The sequence below is a fragment of the Hypanus sabinus genome, chromosome 3 (genome assembly GCF_030144855.1).
Source record: "Hypanus sabinus isolate sHypSab1 chromosome 3, sHypSab1.hap1, whole genome shotgun sequence".
In the NCBI taxonomy this organism is placed as follows: domain Eukaryota; kingdom Metazoa; phylum Chordata; class Chondrichthyes; order Myliobatiformes; family Dasyatidae; genus Hypanus; species Hypanus sabinus.
Window position 1 is genome coordinate 129,321,572 of NC_082708.1, and position 16,996 is coordinate 129,338,567.

A 16,996-nucleotide genomic window follows, 5' to 3' on the forward strand; every position below is an offset into this window, starting at 1 on the left:
CTGTTATACTTAAACAGGGAAAGCTGAGGGGAAATTGATGGAGATGTTCAAAATCTTGAAGGAATTTATAGAATAAATAAGGAACTCTGTGACCAAATGCAGGCTTTCAAAACAGAAGGTACGGATTTAAGGCATCTCAAGAGGTAACACAAGGCTGAAAATACTAAGCAGTTTGTTGCTGTGATTTAGCATGCACTGTTTGAAAAGGGAATCGGAATAGGTTCAAAATAACTTTAAGAAAGGAAATCAAATAAACTTTTGAAAAATGGTTTTGCTGAATTTGGTGAAAGAGCAGTGTGATGAGATTAACTGCATGGCTCTTTCAAAGATCTGTCACAAGTATGATTTATGGAATGGCCTGCGATTCTGTAGTATTGCTGCATATACTTTGTATCATTCAAACCATTCTTTATTTGTTATTCCTCTGAATCTTTCTCAGTTTTAAATGATTAAGGAATGAGCTATTGCGTGATTGTTCACTCCTTGTTATATCACCAGCTTTGGGCATATATGCTTTGAGATGAAAACAGAAGTCAAAATGTCACACTAATGATGCTAGGTTCCTTCTAGGAAAATCACTGAAGTAAGTTAGTTCTCTCTGGAGACCGGGAAGGTTTTAAAGGTGCTGCTGACTTGCTTCTTTTGCTGTTTCCTGGGCCCAAATCTTACACAAAAGCTGAACTTTGGTAGGATATTCAATGGAATTCCCAGAGCAAATGCCTTCAATAGATAAGCATAACCACAATTCGTTTGGGTAATGTCACAGTAGGAGCAAAAATCATAATTGTGTACCATGATAAAGGCAATGCTCATTCGGCTGTGCATATCTGACTTTTCAATCTAGCCGTTGTGTTGCTCAAAGTAGGCCAGGGGCTGCAACAAAAGGATGATTGAGAGAGATTAATAAGCCAGTCCTCAAAGAGACCTAGAAAAATAAACATCTGATGTATCAAGCATGGGTCAGGGAAAACCCAGAGAGTACATGTGCATGAAGGCAGTAAAACACAAGAGCACGGAAATAGAATTTATGTGTAGAAGATTATGCAATAAGTCCTGTGTAATGTAGATAAATGAGCCAGCACCTGGTGTCAGCATTATATTTTCTGTTAAAATGCAGATCCTTTCTGTGCAAGGATTTAACATAAAAATCAAAATTCCCAGAGGCCCTGGGTCTCACCCATTTATCAACATATTCGTCAAACCTTTACTGATTTCAACTTCTTTTTCCTGTGCTGAGGCATAAAACCAGTAAGATTAAGGTGTATTAATTTCTTATTCTTCATGCTTCTCCTACACTTGAGCAAGGCTGAGTAAAGTTTTACGGTCAAGCATCTCAGGCACAAGATCAACGTTCATTTGCAGCCAAGGGAATAATGTCACAGACTGTGAATTCCTGGTTTTCCATTCCGTGATCATCCATCCTACACTTTTATGTTCTACAGTGTGAAGGTACAGTAGCAAAATAAATATTGGTCATTATTTATACATCTCCTTATCCCCTACCAAGCTCTGGAGAAGGTCATTTCAATATAAGTGGCAGGTAGGTATCACAACAGAAGTGACTACCCAAGAATTTTGCCAAAACTCATCACGTCTTTGCTATCTTTGTCCCATTTCAATTTCATTGCTAGTGTACTAGAAGATATCAGAAGCTCATTGACAAAGAAAAACATTGTTGACACAATTATGGGAGGAAAGACCAGTTTAGGAATGATTGCTATATACTGAATTAATTCATGGTCCTATCATAGTACACAGCAGAAAACACCTTGGCTCTCACCAGATATGGAATCACTAATGGCAGAATTCCTGTAGTATCCCATCAATGTCCACTTACTGCTTCCTTAACTCTATTCCTAATAAGATGCTGGCCAAGTAATCCCCCTTCCTAATTCTCTCATATTGTACTCTTTTTAAAAAGTCTTTGTCAAAGACAAAGTCATACTATTCTCTCCTTGGAAATCCTAACCCTCATGTTCCATATAAAATCTTTAAACCAGCCCCTTTTTTAATTGTGTCTACCTTCTCTCAAGGCTGCAAAAAGGTTGTACAAAACCATGATTTCATTGGCAGCTTCATCAACCTCCCCCTTTCCCTCTTCCACTTGACTCCATCTACCTATCATCCTCCTCCTCACCAGATTCCACTCTTCATCTGCCTGCACCTATTACGCTTCTACATTAGTGAAACGTCAACTATCCCTTTGCTTCCACAGATGCTCAGCCTGCTTTCCTCCAGTAGTTTCATTACTCAACCTGATCTTCAGTATTTTCTGCCTCTCAATACATCCTCATCGGATCTTATTTTGCTCACACGCCCATTAACTTCTCCCTATTTCAATAACATTTTTCCTCACACCTAAACAATAGCCTAGGAACTTACCAGTGTGATTTTGATATGTGGCAAAAACTGAAGTCCATGCTGTCAGAAGAAGAACATGCAAACTCTACAAAAAGAACAATGGAGATCATCCAGTGTTGCCTCTCGTCGTTCCCTAGAGCTTATAAATAATACTCATGTCTGTAGAAGCCTTGTTGTGGTGACTCTGATTGGGCAGCGTCATTTGATGCTACAAGGAAGGCTCTGTTTCTGCACTGGATGCTAAAGAGAAGCTCGGACAGTAAAACAGAACAGCCGGCAACACCGGGAGTATTGTAAAACACTGGCCTCAGCCAGTGGCAAATATGATCTGGGACTTCCATGTGGAATTGCCAATAATTACCAGCAGAGGAATTGGAACTGGCATAGAAGATTGTCTTAAAGCGCTTCCCCCCCCCCAACCCCCACATCAAATAGCACAAGTGTAACCGGTGACATTATATTAATTTCATATACTGAAGATACTTTCTCCTCAGAACTGGATAAAATTAGTTCCAATGAAAAAGATTTACATTGGTTCACTCAGTCCATTACCAGCTTCATTGGGAAACCATTGTCAGCTTCTCCGTAATTACCCAATGCCCACTAAAAGATTTACCACACACAATCTCAACGGACACCCAGGTGGATGGAAAACAACCCAAGCAAGTGTATGCATAGTTTCTCATCTTATTAAAAAGTTGTTAACACTTCATCTGGGAATAATAAATGTACAAAGCTTTATGTTACCCTGAACCAAAGGGCTGTTTAAAGTAACTGACATTCCTCAGGCATATATGCTGGAACTGCATCACCTTTTCAATGATCTGCTTCAAAGCAAGCATCTGGTTTTTCTGAAATGATCATCCAAGAAGTCATTCTCTTTCGCACATGTGCATTCATTGTAAACTTTGCACCATCATTTAGATTACTGTGCATAAGGCACTACAGGAAGAGCGTGTTCAACAAATGCCCTTGCATTTTGTTTCATATTTTGTGATGTCACTCTTTCTATGATGTTGACAGCTTTACTAATGATATATTACAAATTTAGCAAATGCAGAAGTAAGTCATTCTTCAACTGTTAAATGTTATTCTTCTTTAACATATCTCATATCACTATATATATATATATATATATATATATATATATATATATATATATATATATATTCTTTGCAGTTGAAAACAATGGATAAATACTTTTTTTTAACCCCCATTGGAGTCTGGGTTGTAGTAGGATTAATCCAGTTCCATGCACAGTTTTGGGCATTTGATCTTGTCTTCAGGTGGAAAGAGGGAATCTTCAAGTCACCAAATAACAACCTCCATAGGACTTTCTGGTCAGTGTGCTAAATGTAATTCTACTCTAATCTACTAATGTGTCAACCAGCCATTGGAATTTGCTTGATAAATCTTATAGTGATAGTAGAATCATGTTCTCTTGTTACATGTTCATTCAATGATCATTTCATCTTGTATTTAACTGAAGATTTTCTTTCTTAGCTATTCTTACTAAATTTGAAACGAGGCAAATTCTCTAATTTTAATTCTATTTCTCAAATCTAAGTCATTTCTGTAAATGATGCAGGAGAGTATTGATTTTGGATAATATATTACCAAGAGCAAAAGAGAACACTTGCTCTATTATTCTGCTTATACGACGCAATGCCGAAGAACTTGACCAACATTCTACTAACAAAACAATTAAAATAATGTAATGCTCAAAGGGCATTACTCATACAGGCAAAATATGGGGAGTGGATTCCACAGCTGTAAGTGCTAAGCTCACTTGTTCTGAACCACCTACAGAAAACAAAAATCTTGGACACATAATTTAAAAGTTTATGAAGAATATTTAACAAAAATGTATTTGTAAAATGCAGGAAGATGCACTCAGAACAAATATGTAATGAGCAAATGAACTGTGATATAGATGAAATTGTGTGTAATAGGGATGCAAAGCAAGGCTTAGAAAATCCAAGTAACTGGGAATAAGGAATAAAACTGGTCTATTGAAACAAATCACTAGAAGTTGAAGTGCAGTTAAAATGCTGTAAGAGAGGCCACACAAACCTGAGGCTCACTTCCAAGGTTATATATCTGGAAGGAGGGAAACTAAAATAAACCTGTAGAATTTTGGTGAGACAATATTTGAAGATTATGACCAAGGAACCTTGAAGGACATGAAAATTATCCAACCAAGCTGATCTTGCAATACCTTATGAAATCAGAACATAAAGGAAAGGTAAATTTAAGGACATTTCTGGTCCCATTAAATGAAATTTCAGTGACACTTTACCTTGAAAACCATACTTTGACTTTGACTTTGTATAGTGAAGGAAGAAGAGTGATAGTAATTCAGTAGCTTATTTTACATCCCTCCCAATATTTACTTCATTGGATATTTTGCCCCATTGTATAAAGTCAAAGCGCATTTATCGTGTATTTCTTTACATAATATATACGGTATAACATTATGAAGCAATATCTATTTCAACTTTCTAGGGAGAAATTCAAGACAGAATCATTACATAGTGCCAACTTTTTGAGTTAGCATTACTGAAAAGAATGTGATATTGCGATAATTTTGTTGGACAAGATAATGGTTTCAGAACATCAACAACGTTTAGAATCAGGTATAGATATCACCAATCCGAGTCATGAAATTCATTAACTCAGCAACAGCAATTCAATGCAATACATAATATAGAAGAAAAAGAATAAAAATAATAATAAATCAATCAATTACAGCACATGTATAATGAATAGATTAAAAATTGTGCAAAAACAGAAATGATACATATTGAAAAAGTGAAGTAGTGTTCACAGGTTCAATGTCCACCTAGAAATCAGACAGCAGATGGGAAGAAGCTGTTCCTGAATTGCTGAGTGTGTGCCTTCAGATTTCTGTACCTCCTACCTGACGGTAACAGTGAGAAAAGGTCACGACCTGAGTGCTAGGGGTCCTTAATAATGGATGCAGCCTTTCTGAGACACCACTCCCTAAAGATGTTCTAGGTACTTTGTAGGCTAGTACCCAAGACGGAGCCGACTAATATTACAACCATCTGCAACCTTTTTCTGTCTTGTGCTGTAACCAGATCTTCCCCCCACCCTCCCCATACCAGACAGTGATGCAGGCTGTCAGAATGCTCTCCACGGTACATCAGTTGAACAGTTGAACAGGTACTTTGAATCTGTCTTCACTAAGGAAGACACAAACAATCTCCCAGATGTAATAGTGGCCAAAGGAACTAGGGTAAAGGATGAACTGAAGAAAATTTATATTAGGCAAGAAATGGTGTTGGATAGACTGTTGAGTCTGAAGGCTGATAAGTCCCTGAGACCTGATGGTCTGCATCCCAGGGTACTTAAAGAGTTGGTCAAGAAATCGTGGACACATTGGTAATCAGTTTCCAATGTTCTATACATTCAGGAACAGTTCCTGCTGATTGGATGGTGGCTAATGTTGTCCCACTTTTCAAGAAAGGAGGGAAAGAGAAAACAGGGAATTATAGACCGGTTAGCCTGACGTCAGTGGTGAGAAAGATGCTGGAGTCAATTATAAAAGAGGAAATTACGACACATTTGGATAGCAGTAGAAGGATCAATCCGAGTCAGCATGGATTTATGAAGGGAAAATCATGCTTGACTAATCTTCTGGAGTTTTTTGAGGAAGTAACTATGAAAATGGACAAGAGAGAGCGAGGGGATGTAGTGTACCTGGACTTCCAGAAAGCTTGTGATAAAGTCCCACATAGGAAATTAGTGGGCAAAATTAGGGCACATGGTATTGGAGGCAGAGTACTGACATGGATTGAAAATTGGCTGACTGACAGGAAACAAAGAGTAGCGATTAATGGGTCCCTTTCGGAATGGCAGGCTGTGACCACTGGGGTACTGCAAGGTTCGGTGCTGGGACAGCAGCTATTTACAATATGCATTAATGATTTAGATGGAGGGATTCATCTAATATTCATTTAAAAGTAACATTAGCAAAGTTGCCGATGACACAAAGCTGGGTGGCAGTGTGAAATGTCAGGAGGATGTTATGAGAATGCAGGGTGACTTGGACAGGTTGGGTGAGTGGGCAAATGTATGGCAGATGTAGTTTAATGTGGATAAATGTGAAGTTATCCACTTTGGTGGCAAGAACAGGAAGGCAGATTACTATCTAAATGGAATCAAGTTAGGAAAAGGGGAAGTACAATGAGATCTAGGTGTTCTTGTATATCAATTAAAGCAAGCATGCAGGTACAGCAGAAAGCTAATGGGATGCTGGCCTTTATAAAAAGAGGAATTGAGTATAGGAGTAAAGAGGTCCTTCTGCAGCTGTACAGGGCCCTGGTGAGAGCCCACCTGGAGTATTGTGTGCAGTTTTGGTCTCCAAATTTGAGGAAGGACACTCTTGTTATTGAGGGAGTGCAGCATAGGTTCACAAAGTTAATTCCCAGAATGGCGGAACTGTCATATGTTGAAAGATTGGAGCGACTGGGCTTGTATACACTGGAATTTAGAAGGATGAGAGGGGATCTGATTGAAACACATAAGATTATTAAGGGATTGGACACGCTGGAAGCAGGAAGCATGTTCCCGCTGATGGGTGAGTCCAGAACTAGAGGCCACAGTTTAATAATAAGGGGTAGGCCATTTAGAATAGAGATGCGGGAAAAGCTTTTTCACCCAGAGAGTGGTGGATATGTGGAATGCTCTGCCCCAGAAGGCAGTGGAGGCCAAGTCTCTGGATGAATTCAAGAGAGAGTTAGATAGAGCTCTTATAGATAGCAGGGTCAAGGGATATGGGGAGAGGGCAGGAACGGGGTACTGATTGTGTATGATCAGCCATGATCACAGTGAACGGCGGTGCTGGCTAGAAGGGCTGAATGGCCTACTCCTGCACCTACCGTCTATTGTCTATTATCTATAGAAATTTCAAAGTGTTTCCCACTATAGATCAAATCAACCAAGGCTTCCACCAAAAGTGTAAGTCCTGAAATATTTTTGGATCTCAGTATTGAGCTATCTCCTTCAGCACTGCCTTCAGCTTGAATGTTTTATTTCTTCTTCCTTCAACCATTCATCTGTTAGGAATAATACCTATAAGATAGGTATATAAATACTTCATTGATTCCAAAGGAAATTACAGTGTCACAGTAGCATTACAAGGGCACAAATATACAAATATTAGAAGAGAAATAGACAGAATAAAAAATAAATTACCTCAGTCTAGTTGAGAGGAAGTTGGGGGGGGGGGTTATCACATCCCCTCCTATAGGTTGACTCATTATAGAGCCTAATGACCAAGGGTAAGAACTCTTTAGAGCAGTGCAGTTGTCTTACTCTATTACTAAATGTGCATCTCCGTTCAGCCAAGGTGGCATGCAGAGGGTGAGAAACATTGTCCAGAATTGCCAGGATTTTCCATAAGGTCTTTTGTTCTACGACAGCCACCTGTGTGTCCAGTTTGAATCCTGTAACAGAACCAGCCTTTCTAATCAGTTTATTGAGCCTGTTGGCATCACCCATAAAGATGCCATTGCCCCAGCACACCACTGCATAGAAGATATTACAGATGCATTAGAGATGCACCATAATAAACTGGGATTTAGACTCATAAAGCAAAACTGAATTCTTACATATCAAGAAGGGGGGTTGTAGTCTCAGTCAGCTTCATCATGGGCATTAGCCTCCACACTATCAAAGTCACCTTCAATAAGTGATGCCTCAAGAAGGTATCACTTATGTTCTCTTCTCACTGCGACCATCAGGGAAAAGGTACAGGAGCCTGAAGACACAGATTCAATGTTTTAGGAACAACTTCTTCCGCTCTACTTCACATTCGGCTCCTTTTTGTATTACTTATTTACTTTTTGTATATTTCTTATTGTAACTTAGAATAGTAATATTTTATGTACAGTGGATTCCAGTTTATTGGGCCATCGGTTAACTGGGACAGCTGCTTATTTGGAACAACTCATAAAAAAACAAAAACTAATCAAGATTCCCCTTGTTTATTTGGGACACTATGCCACTTAGTTGGGGCAGGACACTGTTGCCGAGTAGTTTCTAACTCGTGTCAGTTTCAAGCACTACACTGGCATTAGACACTACACTGTGCTTTGAGGGAATAGTTCTAAATAGAATCAGTTTTGTGAGTTTGTCTTCAAGAAGTAACAATTTTTGTCACTGAGAGCTGGCAAGAAATAAGTAGTAAGATCATTTAAAACAACTTTGCTCACTGCAGGTTCAAGTATTCTGGCTGGGAAATGCCAGAAACAGCCAGGAGTGAGAATGAAATTATTTCACTACTTCAACAAATTAGGAACTACATAGAACTTGTTGACAATCATCTTGAATGTTTCAATTATAATAAAGACTTGGAGGATGCAATCACGAAAAGCATTGTATGAAGGTAGTGTTTTATCTGCATTAGGTGTCTATAATGATTTAGTTCATTTATAGTCAAAAGGACGCAGTGCAGATGAATTACTCTGTCGATAAGTATTAGAAACTAATATAGCTATAGTATTGTAGTAGTATTGTTGATGTTCTAATTTTTCTATACTTCATTTAAGTACATAATTTGTTGCTCAGATTGTCTTATTTGACCCAAAGTATACTGGCCTCAATGTGTCCCAGTTAACCAGAATCCACTGTATTGTGCTGTACTGCTGCTGTTAAAGAACAAATGTCAATGATAATAAACCGGATTCTGATGAAATTTACAAGTGTAGTTTCAAATAGGGATATTATTTTTGTATTATATTGTTCAGTTAATGATTGTTAAAAATTGAACATGGTTGTGGTGGGCATTCTCCCATGCTCAGTTCTCCAGATTAAAGCAATTACTTTGCTTCACTAGTGTCAGACCAAAGCAATTAATCATATTTAGGCCACCATACTTTACAGGTAAAGCTCATCATGAAGTTATGCATAACAAGGCAATATTGAGTAATAAATTGTTGAATCACTTATAATGAGAGAAGTGTGTAAATATGTTGCATGTTACTGTAATGTAAAGCAACTGTAGTCTACAGACTATAAATATATCCACAGATGTTCTTTCAACTCAATTATTATGAATATGCCTAAGATTTTATGGACTGGAACTGACTGGGGAATTCCAGTAGGTCTGCACCAAACTGCTGGCTTGTCTACACTTAAGTGCCACCAAGTTTCAGGATTCCCATGTGAACAAAGAAGCCCCAAACTTGTTGGTTCTCTTCACCGGCAACTCTCCAAATAAACACAAATGTTGGATTCCACATAAATTCCAACAGCAGAGCCCAAGTATACTCCCTGAAGAGGAATGGCAAATGCATTCATTTCATACAGGAACTTTGCAAGGTAACTAGGTATTAGGTAAGTTTTTTCAATCCATTGATTTCCATGTTTCAATTTGTTTAATGTAGTTCAAGTGTTTCTTTACTCTATTTTTTATTAATGGTTAATTTTAGCTATTATCTTTACAGACATTCAGAAATATTCAATATCTTTGGCAGGTCTACGATGTATTAGTACAAAGTCAAACTTTTCATCATAAATACAACATAAGCATACGTGTCCTGTTAAAGCATCTCAGCACAGAATGCTGACTGTTTATTCCCTCTGTTTATTTATGGATAATAAGCCAACCCACAAAAGGCAAACACATCCTCAGCATGTCGATCAATAGCAAACCTGCGCAATTTTTTGCTGGAAATAAATCCTGGCCCAACATAAAATCCCCAGTTGGTACTCATTGTCAAAAGCATTGTGAGTCAAAATGTCAAGAAAATAATTTGAAGTTACCACATTCATTAAAAACATGATTTCTTCTCAAGAATGAACATGATAAAAGGAGCAGCTTTCAAGATTAACACCAAATTTTACATTGCAGTTGTGCAACTTTCATTATTGTTCTCAATGAGCCAGACTTGCTGACCCAAAATATACATGAACACTTCCATCCATGCCCATGATGACCTGGTCTACAAGGAGCGGTTCAGTATCACCCAACACTCTATAGCACAATCATGAAGAAATTATATTCTCTGAGTTAGCAAACATTGTATGTCTTAAAGACCTAACTATCAAAAAAGCTTCTGATACCTTGTAAACCATTGTGTTAAGATCAAGTGCAGGAAATATCATGAAAATAGGAAATGCAAGCTAACCTTTGATGAACAAGCCCAACAACTAGCGAACATAAAGGAGAAAACAGAACTAAAATCTGGCATTGTGATTACATGCATAATCACAAATAAGAATTCTGTTCCAAATAAACCATGTACACGGGGTGAAAAATTGCAATAAAGTTCTCAAAATGCTTGAACAATATGCTAAGAGATAAGAAAGCAAATGCTGCTATTAAAAACAAATATGTTATGACAATGTTATTAAGTACTGCTGCATTGGCAATTCTAATGTCCTCTCATAACTTATAGAATACTACTCTCCACCCCATAACCTCCTTCCCTCATAAAACCAAGACTGCTGTGTCAATGTGGCATAAATCATTTATTTTGAGATTTTAATATTTAAGATCTTTCTGGAATAAATAATTGTTGAGGTTAAGACTGAATTACATTACATGAGAGATGGATTAAAGCTTCCACTATTTGCTGATTAGAGTGAGGAGGAAGATTGACACATCAAAACAAATGCAGAAGGCGAGGGCCCATGGCCTTCTCATCACAGGTGGCACTACTCTGCTGTCGAAGACGAAGCTTGTGTGGCCTATCTCTGTGCCTGAAGTCTCCCTCTTTCAATAATGCTGGTGAATGCTACTGAGGTTTCCGCATATGGATTTTGAACTATGGACAATGCACTTATCACTGTCATGGTTTTTATATTCTGTTTTTCGCCATTCTTTCCCATTGTCTTTTGTGGGGGGCCACGGGGGTTTGGGGGTCAATGTTCTTGTTGCACTTTTGTTAGTATTTTGTGCAGGGAGAGGAGGATTTGGGGACTAATGTGCTGTTGCGTTCGTGCAAGGGGAGTGTTGATGATTATGTTGCCATTCTTCTTTGTGCAAGGTTCTGTTTGGGGGGGGGGGGATTGGTTTGCTGTTTATCTCCAAACTGACTTTCATGATTTTTCTTTGTTTCGTGACTATCTGAAGAAGAATCTCAGAGTTGTACACTGTATACATACTTAGATAATAAATGAACCTTTGAAACTTTGAATGTATTGATAATAACCTGGTAAATAGAATTAGTATAGCTGGGTACTTGATAGACATATCATAGTCAGTTGAACAGCCTGTTTCTGTGCTGTATGACTCCATGATTCTAATATATAGAAGTGTTGTAAAATTTCTGAATAAATGTCATAAATTAACATCTTCTTGTAAAATGGAAGGGAGCAGCAGTCCACATCTTAAACCCCCAGCATTTCCAATTGCTTTCATGAGTTTCAGTGTATACCACACACACTCATCTCAAATGTACCTGTATCTAATTAATAACCATTTCATGCAGTTCACATCCCATCACATTTGTCTTCATAGCTTCTGATTTTCACAAACAAAGGGGGAAAAAAGTTGTGAAATCAGATCCTAAACTACTGATGAAAATTTTATTCAATTATTGTAAGGCAACCGTTCTGGTCAAATCTTATACTTGGCACTCAACTTAAGTCGCCAGTTGCTATTTCAGCTGTCAGCTCTTTTCATGGAGGGCTCAAATTTGTGACTTTTCTAAGTTGACATGCAGATTGGCAGACTAATGCATGAACAAATACAGGGGCATTATTTAATTAACCAAATTTAAATTCCCTAATGGAATTTGAACATTCTTCTGAATCATTAGCCTGGTTTTTGGATTATGTCCAGGAAACACATCCCTGATGCTACTACTTGTAACTCTATAGACTTTTAGTTAACATATTTCCCTTCTACAGTTGTGTTGTGTCCAAATCCATCAGGCCAACAGAGCTATTGTAAGGAAGAAATGCTTACAAATAAAATATTATAAGGTGCAAAGGGTAATATTGGAAGGGACCTTACAAGGAATAGTAAGGTAAACATTTGTTAAAAGGATTGCAGATGTAACATAGGCACAAGTACAAATAATATTACAAAATATAATAATAATTATGATGGTAGTACAACTGAGAGTTATAACCACCAGAAAGAATTGAAACGAAACTAAATTTAAAATGTGTTTTAATAGAGACAGCTACTCAAACTGTTCAACGAAGATAGATTGGTTGAACAATTGAATAAGTACATGCACAGGTTTGTATGTGGATTTTATATGAGTAATCGAGGTAAATAGTTCAGAGATACTACAAACAAAGCAAATGACAGTGCGTATCTATAAACCTAAACTAGTGGATTTCCAGAAGGGACTTTATAAGATTCAACACTAGGCATTATTAGAGAAAAATATGCAGATTTGGAAGGAAATAGTTTGATAGATTGAAATTGTCTGGAAAAATAGAAATTTGATTGAGGTAACAGGAATGGATTATCAATGGCAAGTGAAAACTTAACAGATTTTGGTGCCTTAGCATTACATTTCGATGATGAAATATTCAAGTGTGGAGGCACAGTAAATTATGCAGATGGAAGTAAAAGTTAAAAAAGGAATTTGAATAAGCTAAGTGAGGAGAAAACCTATTGTAAATGGAGTTCACTAGGTCAAACAGGAGTATTTTCTTAATATTGAGAAATTAGAAAGATTGGAGCAGCAAACAAATATGGGTGTTCAGTTAATGTTTGATACTATTGAACTCAATAAGTAATCAGAGTGTTTACCAACATTCTCATGGAAAATAGAAAAAAAATTGAGACAACTTATGCTTCATTTCTTTTGGAATAGTTTAACAAAGAGCATGATGAGGTGAAAATAACAATTTTTGAATCACCAATATATTGCTTCTTAAGCAGTCTGTTATCATTGGCATGGTCAGACATCATTTGAACTACCACACTCAGTTATGGGCACTAGAGGAAGCACTATATAGATTCACCAAAATGATATTTGGGGTAATAACTGCAGAAAGTGAGGCTAACTGTACCTACATTAACCTGACGGGGCAAGAGGGTGAGCAGGTATAAAATAAGAAATTACCTGTGTACCTCTGTTACTTAAATTGGCCAGTTGGTGTACTATTCCAGATTGGAATATGCAATTGTCTAACATTCAGATGGAGAGAGAAACAGAAACCTGTACCTTGCCTTCTGTGTCGCTTGATTTTTCTCATGGCAAATATACTCACAAGCTAGTCTTCCTATATCCCAAGATACTTTTAGAAATACCATTATGCAGCAATTGTCTGTTTGCCTATGGCATTCTACATCAGCTTAAGACTAGTTTGGTTCAAAAGCAGAGGTACAGGTACTGGGAAGGTTTTTGTCAATTTTTTTTATAATCTAACTGAGAACTGTTTATCATCTGAATTGTTTTCAAGTAAAGTGTATTTCACTGTAAGTACTGAAATGTTATTAAATGACCTGAAATGTAATTCAAAATTATAACCACATAACATAAAAAAACTGTCAAACGGCATCCACAGACAACAGAGAGAAAAGGGGAAGAGGTGTGAGGTATTGTTTGCGCAGGTCAGTGCAGAAGGGACAGGTGAAATTTAATTTTAGATCAGTGAAGAAGCTGCAGTTTTAATACTTCATGGCATCAGAGCTTTACCTTAGAAGTAAGAATTCTCATCTAGTATGTTGCTGTGTCAAGGGAAAGAAGTGGCTAGATATTGGAAGTCCTGTCTCATTTGGATTATTAGCATACTGACCCTTTGAACAGTCAGGAGTATGCCTCGGTTCAGCTCATAGCATGAGTAGAGAGAGAAAGGAAAGGGCATACTAGTGCTAACTGTTCAGACAGTGTGATTAATGTAACAGTGGTACATAGTGATTAATGTAATATATCAACTTCAACACAGAATAAAGAACCTTCTCAAAATCCCTAGTTGGGACTTTTGCATGGCTGATGGTAATTCAGTTACCTGCCTGAAGGTAGGCATTGGAAGAAAGCCCTATGTACATGAGTTTAAAAGCTTAACTTATGAGAACATAAAAATTGAACAAAAGTGCAAAAAACTGCTTTTTATTGAGGACAGTAGATTCAGAGTGATCTGATAAAGGTGTTTATAACAAAGCAATAAACAAGATAGAGCAAAATCATATTTTTCTGAGGGGTGAATCTTAAGAGAATAAACTTAAGTTTATAGATTGGCTGCTTAGCTGTGAACTCAGAATAGATTCTTTCATACAAGAAAGGAAATAAAATCGAAGGACGTTTTCCCACAAGCTGGGTTTAGAGATTATTAATGCTGACTATTGATATAATTTTATAAGGAAGTATTACCAAGATGAGCATGGAAATTGAATTGTCTTTTATATAAGGTAGGATATGATTGAATGGTAGAATTGAGGGTTTATTCATGTTACATTATTCAAAAATAAGAGAATTAAAAGATATCAAGATAAAAAAGGAAGATATCATATTAAAGATCAGCCATAATATTACAGATGGGTGAAGAAGACTAGAAGACTTGAGTAGCCACGCAGTCAGTTCAGTTCCAATGTGTAAGATTCATATTATCTCTTCTATTAGATTAGAACTCAAATATCTGAAATCATTTCTTTCTCTCTACCTCCACCTCTCTCTCATACCACATAAAGATGGGTGGAACTGAAGTAAAAGTTATAACACTTAAATTCATAGTCATACACCACAGAATTGGGTTCTTTGACCCACCACATCCATACCAACCCATTTACATTAGTAACAACTATTCCTATCTCTGCCTTGTCTATTCAAGTGCCTGTCTAAATGTCTCTGAGGTGTGACAGTTATTTCTGATTCCACCACCACATTCGGCAGCACTTTCCAGATATCAACCCAAGTGTAAAAAAAAAATCCATCCTACCACCTTTAAAGAATACTGTCTTGTAGGTGATATCCCAACTATGGAAAACAGATTCTAACCATCTGCCCTAAGCATTACCTCTTATAATTTTAAATACCATAATCAAATCACCTCTCAGCCTTCTTTGCTCTAGGGAAAAGTAACCCAACCATCCAATCATTCCCTACAACTATATCCCTCCAATCTATGCAACATCCTGCTGAATCTATTAAATACTCCAATTTTAGTCATGATCTATTCATTAACTTGACCTGTCAATGAGGAATCTTTATCCTTATCTGCACTTCTATTCTGCTTCACATGGATCCTTACTTACCAATGGACAAACAATTGACATCAGTTGAACATTTTGGTAAAGCCATTTTTTTCTCAAGTTTGGTCTTATATACTTCTGATTGCTTAATAGTTACTACGATGTCAATGTCCAACTTGATCTCCAACACATTGTCCCAACTTTGCCCCTATTCAAACAGTCTCACATTGCTTCATCTTTTTCGTATAATATACAGGAAAGTTATACCTTGTCTTCATCCATCTAATCTTGTGGAGTAGTTTCTTTCTGAGATCCCATAAAAATTAGTTTTTTTGTCTTTACTTCACTTTTATGAAGTGAAACTTCAAACCATTATGGTGTAATTTGGGCCTTCCTGCCTCCATTTTGGAGTACCAACTGAGCGTCAAATATTTCTGTTTTTAACATGATGAAATAGAATACCAGATGACTATAATGCAATCTTATTGCCATTGCTGTTTCCAAGTATATTTGAATTAATATTATAATAACTGATTTTCTTGAATGCTACCTTGGAGGTTCCCATTAGAAATAACAAAAAGAAAACAAGAAAACAAATTGTTACAAAATGCCTACCACCATCAGGGGTCAACTAGAGTTCAATTAATGCTGTGCCACTGCTATAAGTTTCAAATAATTATTCTAGTAATTATCTTTAACTTCAATGAAATCGGCCTATTTTAAAGAAATTAGTAGTGTTAGCTAAGTGATTATATTAAAAGGTTATGCAAATAGGCATTCGGATTCAGAAAGTCAGATCTTCCACAGACCCAAGTCTTTCACTACCTGTCCTTGCACCAGGCTGTGTCTTCAGGTGTGGTCCTGTCTGTAGTCTTCTTGTCTCTATTAAGGGAAATCTAATTATCTATAAGGTTATTTTGTTGTCATTCATACTGATTGCAGTACAAGCTTATGAATATTATAGATTTAAATATAAGATTAAAAATATATTTTAAAACATGCACGTTCAGTGAACTTGCAGGGTATATGAATACTCGTGCTGAGTAATCAATTTTCAGGGCAATTCAAACAAGGACAAACTTGATGTATTTCAGTCTTACAGAATTTCTCTAATGTAGAAAGGTGAATCATTCATAAGGTTGATTGTTAAAATGGTTGTATACAACTGAAGATTTCATTCTAATTACAAATATTGGAACAAGAATCATATAATCATATGTGGGGCAAAATTAAACGACATGGACTTTTGCAGGGGTGAAAAAATAATCAGAGAAGTAAAATACTTTAGTCTGAGGAAAAGCTTGACTATGGAAAGTCATAAAGAAGTCAATAAAGGACTGAAGCATTTTCACAAAAGATGGTTGTTTTTGGTAGTGAATTCACTGGTTTTAGTCTGACATAAACCTGCAGTGCTTTTACATCTGGAGTTACTTTAAATTAATTGAAAAAACAAACTTGATGCCATTTCAGTTAATAGACTACTGCCTGATGTGAATTTGCTTTACAATT